The sequence below is a fragment of the Callospermophilus lateralis genome, chromosome 9 (assembly GCF_048772815.1).
Source record: "Callospermophilus lateralis isolate mCalLat2 chromosome 9, mCalLat2.hap1, whole genome shotgun sequence".
NCBI lineage: Eukaryota > Metazoa > Chordata > Mammalia > Rodentia > Sciuridae > Callospermophilus > Callospermophilus lateralis.
Genome location: NC_135313.1, coordinates 61,068,684 through 61,078,190, shown reverse-complemented (window position 1 = coordinate 61,078,190; position 9,507 = coordinate 61,068,684). Strand labels below are relative to the sequence as shown.

Here is a 9,507-nt window from a genome sequence, read left to right as displayed (position 1 = left end):
CTAGGATATCCGAGGATTCTGGATCCTGCTTCCATTTTTGCTTGTGGGGACCTGCCAGGAAACCCCCCACAGTTATCATCCTGCTTCTAGACTTACATCACACCTACATACTAACTACTCATGCTTACATTTCCTACCTGTGTGTACCCTGACTTCCTGCTTGCCTGGCATTTGTAGAAGATCATTAGGAAGCATAAATTCACTATCCTATCCTAAGAGTGAACTTAGAATGGGAAACTATTTCCATCATTAAAAGAATATCCAGAGAAATATGCCAGACTCCCATAACCCATTAACTCTAATTAGACTTTTAAGGTGTGATCACACATGCTTCTCTCTCTTCCTGTCCAAGGATAGAACACATATCACAAGTGGGATTTGTTTAAGCCAGCATTATTCTGTAAAGTGCGAAGGATGGAGAAAACACACGCTCTGTGTTAATCCTTCAACAAGGCACTGTGCGTCACTTTGGCATTATTATTATTTCTTTTCTGTATCAAAACTATGATGGGAAAAATGAGAAGATGTTAGTTAAAGGATACAAACTTTCAGTTATGAGATGAGTAAGGAACTGGGGTGTTGCTCAGTGGTAAAGCACTTGCCTAGTGTGGTCTAGGCCCTGGGTTCCATCCCTAGAACTGGGAAAGAAATTAGTTGGCTTGTAGAAATCTTTCAGGATGTGTATGTGTACCAAAACATCACATTACAGACCTTAAATATACACAATTTTTATTTGTCATGTATGGCTGGGGGTGTAGCTCAGTGGTAGAGCACTTGCCTAGCATGTGCAAAGCCCTGGGTTCAATTCCCAGCACCAGCAGAAAGAAAATTAGGGTCTGGGCAGAGCACATGTGTGCAAGACACTGAGTGTGATCCTCACTTTCAAAAAAATTAAACCTCAGTAAAGAAAATAACACGGCAAACTTCATATACTTATGAGGAACGGTAGCAAGCACCCGACCACTGTGTGCAACAGGCAAATTACCAAGAGAATCTTAAAGAGTAGAGATCAGAACTAATTAGCGTCAGTGCCCTAGCAAAACAGCCAGAATCCACTCAAAACTTCAGACTTCAAAGAGGACAATGGTTGGTTTCCACATAAGTTCCCATCAATGTTGACAGGGTCAGGGATGTCACCGTGTGTTGGCCCTTTTTCATGACTTACTGCTATAATAATGTATGCCTAGAGATTTTCATGCCAAAGAATCACTCTGATTGTTTTTAATTTGCAATCAAGAAACATCAGAAGTCTTTCAGTTAAATACAGAAACTGGCCTTTATATGTTCTTAAGCCTCCAAGGGAGATGGCCCCTATTTGGTGTCATCACATAACTGTTCAATAAATATTAGCTGCAATTATTTACTTGTTGTTGTTGTTGTTGTTGTTGAAAAACTATGGTTTATTAGGCACAGTAGCAGACACTTGTAGTCCCAGCTCCTCAGGAAGCTTAAGTAGGAGGTTTGCAAGTTCAAGCCCAGTCTGGGAAATTTAGCAAACACATATCTCAAAATTTTGGAAAAAAAAATATTTTTTTAAAAGGCGGGGGTTGTAAGTCGGAGGATGAGCACCACTGGGTCCAATACCTGGTACCACAAGAAAGAGAAAGAGAGACAGAGGAAGGAAGGAAGGAAGGAAGGAAGGAAGGAAGGAAGGAAGGAAAATTAAAAATAGCTTGGGGGAAGACCATACATTAAATTTTTTTAAATAAAAAATCCCCTGATTGTTCTAAGAAATTTTGATTAAAAATGAATTGCTCCATACCAAAACTCTTCTACAGTAATCACAGCTTTATATCATTGGTTAACAACACAAGGATTGCTAGGAATGAATATTTTAACAATACACTGTTAAAGGATACTTTTCAAAAAAAGGTAAAATCATGCATTCATACAGATATAAAAATGAACATATAAGAAGACTAACTAAGCAATAAAGCTGGGGAGATGTTACACCCAGCTTAAAAAATAAGTAAAAAAAAAAAAAACACAAAATTCATGTTATTCCAACATTGAAATTAGTGTTCAAACAGAGGCAAAGTAGCATCCTCCCCAGTGGGAGAGGATAGTCAATTAGAACCTTACTAGACAAGACATAATCTGCATGTCTACTGACAAGAATGGTTTTATATTAATTTAGTTTATCAATAGTAAGGTCTTTTCCAATCTCATACATAAAAATATCACTCCATGTTCAACAACAGTAGTAAATACAAGTATAGTACATATAGTTGGTTTCAGAATGCTGATTCAACCATTGTATTGTAGGTTTCCTGAGGAGTTACCACCCAAAATTATTTATTTGAAATATTGCTCTTTCTGCGTCTAACTATGGTTCATTTTTTACCACAAGACTAGGATCTGTAAATCTGGAGAGAAGGAAAGAGAGAGAGAGAGAGAGAGAGAGAGAGAGAGAGAGAGAGCGAGCGCACTCCTGGCACTATAATTAAGGTAATGTTAATTTGTAAATATAATGCCCCAAATTCATATAAGCATCTAAACTGCCACCTGATCAATGATGAAAGTCCTCCTCTAGCATCTGTCTGGGGCCATCTGACTTTGATTTTTACTTTCTTTCTTTCTTTTTCTTTTTTTTTTTTTTTTTAATATGGCTCAACCAACTGAGATCTCATGAGTCTACTAAATAAAGAAAGTGATAATTCTCCTCTAGTCACCCCAGTTGCTAAAATGGAGTCAACTAACATGTCTACACCTACTTGCCTAACTCAGAAATCTGCAGTCCAGAAAGATAGAGGATATTTCAGTCAGTTGGTGGTTACTGCTAGGTTTGTCTCTTCAATGGAAACAAGAGGCAAAAATATTCATTGTCAAAAAAAAAAAAAAAAAACAAAGAAAGGGGCTGGGCTGTAACTCAGTGGTAGAGTGCTTGCCTAACATGTGAGACACTGGGTTTGATCCTCAGCACCACATAAAAATAAATAATAAAAACAAAGTTATAAAACAAAGAAACAAACAAAGCCCAGTCAGGACAACCTTACAAATGGCACCTCACTCCTTTCTTCTAAGCCAATTGAGGTCAATGGAAATATATACCACAGACCTGCCTGATAATGACGTGAGTGAGGAGAATATTTTTAAAATATTAAATTGATGCAGTTTTGGTCTCCCTACTCCTAGTAAATCCTAGTCCCTGAAGCTTCCTATTTACCCAGCCTAGAACAAAGAAGCCACCTGAATTGCTCATGAGCTCACAGAAGACATGCAATCTGAAAGTCCAAGGGGTTGAATTGCAAGTGCTTGAGAAAGTACAATGATTGTTTTGTTTTGAATTGAAATAGGATTTAACTTTAGAAGCTCAGCTAAGGCCTAAAAGACTAAGCACAGTTTTATACTTGCCATAGCAATGGTGCAATATAAAGTAAGGGCAGATTGTTACCCCTTATAAGGAGGATAAAAGACCTTCCTTAAATTGAGGGGGGGGGAGGAGAAATGTTCAATGCAAGTGAAAGGTCTGCTTGTTCCCTCCTTACTCCTTTCACCTTGGATGAAATTCAGGCAATTCCAAACTTTCCTGGTCATTTTTAAATAATTACAAGCAAATACGGTCACATCAAATTGCAAACAAAGTCTCAACTGGGAAATGAAATTGTGCAATTTCAAGTAATTACCAAAATTTGATACAATGGCATACATACATATATTTGTACATATGTGTGTGTATTTAGTTGTTGATGGACCTTTATTTTATTTTATTGCTTTATTTATATGCAGTGCTGAGAATCAAACCTGGTCCCTCACACACTGCTAGGCAAGCACTCTCCCACAACCCCAGCCCAGCTAAAACTATTCTTTCAAATGGAGTCTGTAGGTCATAATCAAAGAACAGAACATGGTCCAGTTTTCCTTCCCTAGGTTTCTACCACTTCCCCTAGCTTGGTTGCTTTCATCCCATATTTTCTGACTCCTCAAGGGTCAAAGCAGGAGGGGAAAAAATGGAGGAAAGGACCCAGGAAAGAGAGAGGAAAGTTTGGTGTGTGTTTGTTAGTTTGTTTTGGTTTGGTTTGGTTTGGTTTGCTTTGAGGCAGAGTCTCACTAATTTGCTCAGGCTGGCCTCCTGCCAGGAGATTCTCCTGCCTCAGCCTCCCAAATCACTGGAATTACAGTTGTACACCACTGCACCTGACAAAAAGTTACTTCTTGGTTGGGAATGTCAGAAGATAGTCTCACACATGCTTAAAGCTGCCTTTGAAATTTTTCTGAGTCCTTTCAGAGATCCAGGAATACTCAATTGTGTTTCCAGCTGCTCAACCCTGAGTATTCCAGAGTTGTTGATTTTCTCTCGGGTTCCCATCACTCAGTCCAGGCTTGGACAAGATTTCAGAGGCCCAGTCCTGCTCTTTGTCCCAAGTGGCCACATCTGGTCAAGGAAGCATGCATGCTTCTTTTTTTTTTTAAGGAGATTATATTTTTTAGATATACATGACAGTACAGTGTATTTTGACATATTATACATACATGAAGTGTAACTTCCCATTCTTCTGGTTGTCCATGATGTGGAGTTTCACTGGATGTGTATTCATACACAAACATAGGAAAGATATGTCCAATTCATTCTACTGCCTTTCCTATTCCCATCCCACCTCCATTCCCTTCATTTCCCTTTGTCTAATCCAATGAACTTCTATTCTTCCCTCTCCCTTATTGTAGGTTAGCATCTGCATATCAGAGAGAATATTTGGCCTTGGTTTTGGGGGGATGGGCTTATTTCACTTAGCATAATAGTCTTCAGTGCCATCCATTTACCGGGAAATGCCATAATTTCATTCTTCTTTATGTCTGAGCAATACTCCATTATGTGTACATTTTCTTTATCCATCTGTTGGTTGGTTCCATAGCTTAACTATTGTGAATTGAACTGCTATAAACATTGATTTGGCTGCATCACTGTAGTATGCTGATTTGAAATCTTTTGGGTATGTCCGGAGGAGTGAGATAACTGGGTCAAATGGTGGCGTTTTCTGAGGAATTTCCATACTGCTTTCCACAGCAGTTGCACCAATTTGCAGCCCACCAGCAACTTATGAGTGTATCTTTCCCCCCACATCCTTGCCAAAATTTATTGCTACTTGTATTCTTGATAATTGCCATTCTGACTGGAGTGAGATGAAATCTCAGTGTAGGAGTTTTTGTTTTTTGGGTTGTTTGTTTGTTTTGTTTGTTTAGAGGGTGGGTACCAGGGATTGCCCCAGCTCTATTTTATTTAGAGACAGGATCTCACTGAGTTGCTTAGCACCTCACTGTTGCTAAGGCTGGCTTTGAACCCATTATCCTCCTGCCTCAGCCTCCCAAGCCACTGGGATTACAGGCGTGTGCCACTATGACTGACTTTTAACTTGCATTTCTCTAACTGTTAGAGATATTGAACATTTTTTTCATATATTTGTGACCAATTGTATTTCTTCTTGAAGTAACTGTTCTGTTCCTTTGCCCACTCATTAACTGAGATATTTGTTTTTGGTGGTGGTGGTGGTGTGTGTGTGTGTGTGTGTTTTTTGAGTTCTTTATATATCCTGAAGATTAATACTGTATCTGAGGTACAGATGGCAAAGATTTTGTCCCATTTTGTAGGCTCTCTATTCATGTTCTTGATTGTTTCCTTTGCTGTGAAGAATCTTTTTAGTTTGATATCATCCCATTTATTGCTTCTTGATTTTATTTCTTGTGCTTTAGGAGTCCTATTGAGGAATTTGATTCCTAAGCTGACATGATAGAGATTTGGGGCTACTTTTTCTTCTATTAGGCACAGGGTCTCTGGTCTAATTCCTAGGTCATTCCACTTTGAGTTCAGTTTTGTGCATGGTGAGACATAGGATTCTAATTTCATTTTGCTACATATGAATTCCCAGTTTTCCCAACAGCATTTGTTGAAGAGGCTATCTTTTCTCCAGTGTATGTTTATGGTGCCTTTGTCCAGTATGAGATCAGAGATTTTTGAGGCTTTCTATCCTGTTCCATTAGATAGACATGTTCTTCGTGTCTGTTTTGTGCCAATACTACACTGTTTTTGTTACTGTAGCTCTGTAGTATAATTTAAGCTCTGGTATTGTGATGACTCCTGCTTCACTTTTCTTGCTGAAGAGTGCTTTGGCTAACTATGCCTCTTATTTTTCCAAATGAATTTCATTTGGAAAATCTTTCTATTTTTATGAAGAATGTCATTAGAATTTTAATAGGAATTGCATTAAATCTATATAACACTTTTGGTAGTAGGGTCATTTTGACAATACTAATTCTGCCTATCCAACAGCATGGGAGATCTTTCCATCTTCTAAGGTCTTCTTCAATATCTTTCTTTCAAGTTCTGTAGTTTTCATTGTAGAAGCCTTTCACCTCTTTTGTTTGATTGATTCCCAAGTTTGTTTGTTTGTTTGTTTGTTTGTTTTTTGAGGCTATTATGAATGGGATCCTAATGTCTCTCTCAGTTTATTCATCACTGATGTATAGGAATGCAATTTATTTATGGGTGTCAATTTTATATCCTGATACTTTGCTGAATTTATTCATGAATTCTAGAAGTTTTCTGATGAAGTTTTTTTGGGTCTTCTAAATAGAAACCATGTCATCAGCAAATATGGATTATTTGAGTTCTTTTTATCCTATTCATCGTATCTCTTTAATTTCTTTTTTCTAATTGCTGTGGCTAAAGTTTCAAGGACTATGTTGAATAGAAGTGGTGAAAGAGGACATCCCTGTCTTGTTCCAGTTTTTAGAGGGAATGCTTTCAATTTTCCTCCATTTAGAATGATATTGTCCTTGGGTTTAGCATATATAGCTTTTCCAATATTGAGGCATGTTCCTATTATCCCTAGTATTTCTAGTGTTTTGAATATGAGTAGATGCTACATTTTGTCAAATGCTTTTTCTGCATCTATTGAGATAATCATGTGATTCTTATCTTTAAGTCTATTGATGTGATGAATTATGTTTATTGATTTCCATCTATTAAAACAACCTTACATCCCTGGGATGACCTCATTTGATCATGGGGCACTACTTTATAATATGTTTTTAAATGCAATTTGCCAGTATTTTATCAAGAATTTTTCATGTATGCATCCTTTACATTGACCTTGAGTCATCTGGATGGTTCACATTCCTGCCCTTCACATTTTCCAATCAAAAGTCACCTGCCCACTCTCCCTATCCCCTCAGTTACTAAGATATATATCAAAATTCCTGAGGAGCTCTTCTCACCAAGCTTGATATGAGGGAAAGGAGATAGGGAGCTCACAGCATAGCTCCCTTCAAGGTCGTCCTTTATCCAATCCTCTCTTCCCATTTCCAACCCTATGCTTTAGAATCCTGATATGATGGGTTTAGAAACTTCCTTGAAATCTCACAATCACTCTGACATCTAGAATTTGTCTTCTTGATATCTCAGCTTAAACTTTCATTTACAATGTTTCTTACTATTAGAGGAAACAAGACCAATGAACAAGAAATTTGGTTTTTACTTTCTTCCTTTTTATATTTCTTTTTCTTTTGGTGTTGGGGATTGAACACAGGGCCTTGCATATGCCAACCATGTGTTCTGCCACTGAGTTACATCCAAGAAAGTTAAATGTGAACATCTGAGTTTGGACTCAATTTTGACCCAACTTTATTAGCATTTACCCTGAACACAATACATGTATGTAATATGAGAGAGTCCTAAATAAAAGTTCCTTGAAGAGCCCAAAGGAAACAGAAACAACTCTCCAGCCAAGAGAGGAAAATCAATGGAACAAAGGGACAATCAAGTTGGCAACTATCCGAGAAAAGTTCAGGTTTCCTCTTCCCCATCAATGTCAGATAAATTTGTATACCTGTAGCTCTGCAGTCCAGAATCACGGATAGAAAATAATTTAGTCAGCTGATGGCCAGTGCCAGGTTTGTATCTTCAATGAAATCAAGAGGTAAAATTATCTACAGCCAAAACACAAAGAAAGCAGAGTCAGAAGCAACAGTGAACTTAAGTTGAAATGCACTTGAAAGAATGTTCTGACTTACAATATGAGCTTCTTTCTGGGGCATCTTAAGAAATGCTGGGGCTTGAATACTATTGTGTGACCTATGCTGGGTGACTGATGCACCCAGCACTCTAGATACCCACCTACAAGAGAATTATTTGCTACTGAATAAGATAAATGGGTTGCACAGCTTAGAGTCATACACAATTCTGTGTGAGGCCAATCCTTGTAATGTTTGATATGGTTTCATTTTTTAATCCTCTTAACATAACTTCTCATCAGTTTTACAAACCCTTTGTTTTGGATGTTGCCAAGAGTGTTAGGACAGGGAAGCTGTGTCACCATTCTATGTTCTATGAAAACTGGAGGAACACATGAAAGACCGTACAAAATATGAGAACATTCGTATTTGAATTCTTTTACTTTTTTTTTTTTTTTTTTTTTGGGTTTTCTGTTAAGTAATACACATGAGGGCGAATTCCCAGGATGGTTGGGAATCAAGGACTATCACATGGAGGCTTGCTTCTGGCCTGTGTATTTAGAAATGTTGCTTCTGTTCGACATACCACATTCCCAAGGTCATTTTCTTCCCTGAGAACCTGGTATATCTACTCCCATGATTCCTTATATTTCCGTTACTATTGACATAATCACAGATTACCCCCCAATTTAGCAGCTTAACACAGCCATTGGATTCTACTCATGGATTTTGTGGGTTGGGAACTTCAGCATCCACAGCAAAAAAGACTGTCTCTGATCTTCACACAATATGTAAGGCCTCCAGTGGGAAGACTGAAGGTGTTTGCCCTCACATGTCAGCTGGGACCTTAGCTGGAACTGAGCGCCTGTACATGGCCCCTTCCTGTGAGTTGGATTGCTTCACAACTTGGTAGTATGGGAACTTACATGGTGGTGCCTCGGGGTTCCAAAAGCTAAATCTACATCACCTTTCTGACCTAGTCTCAGAAGTCAACAGCATCACTCCTGCTACTTCCTACTGGCTCTTAATGAGTCCAAGCTGGCCGAGATCCAAAGAGAGTGGACACAGATCCCATTTCTTTCTTTCTTTCTTTTAAATCTTTTTTACATATCGATGGACCTTTATTTTATTCATTCATTTTTATGTGGTGCTAAGAATCAAACCCAGTGCCTCACACATTCTAAGCAAGTGCTCTACCACTGAATCACACCCCCAGCCCTATCCCATTTCTTAATGAAAGACAATGAAAGAACTTGTCACCAATTGAAAACCACCATACTGTCCTTGCCCATCACTGAAGCACATAGAATAATATTCTAAGTGCACATTTGCAAATTCCACTTTTTTTATCTCTTTCCTGTTTTAAGTTCTCTTCAAAGAAAGGTAAAGTTTTTTTTTTTTTTAATAAACCCTCTTGTGCTCGCTTCGGCAGCACATATACTAAAATAAACCCTCTGTTTTCCTCCCGTCTATCACCTCACTTGACCAAGTTCACACAAACACATCCACATACATCCCCACACACCACAATCTCCACAAAATTAATAAAACATATAAACT

At 38.1% G+C, this 9,507-nt stretch overlaps 1 non-coding gene across 1 annotated transcript; it reads left to right on the top strand.

Annotated features, from left to right (window-relative positions):
* The first annotated feature begins 745 nt into the window (after window positions 1-745).
* On the top strand, window positions 746-820 carry Trnaa-agc (transfer RNA alanine (anticodon AGC)). The gene has a single exon. It is a non-coding gene; the product is annotated as a tRNA-Ala (tRNA).
* Window positions 821-9,507: the final 8,687 nt, after the last annotated feature.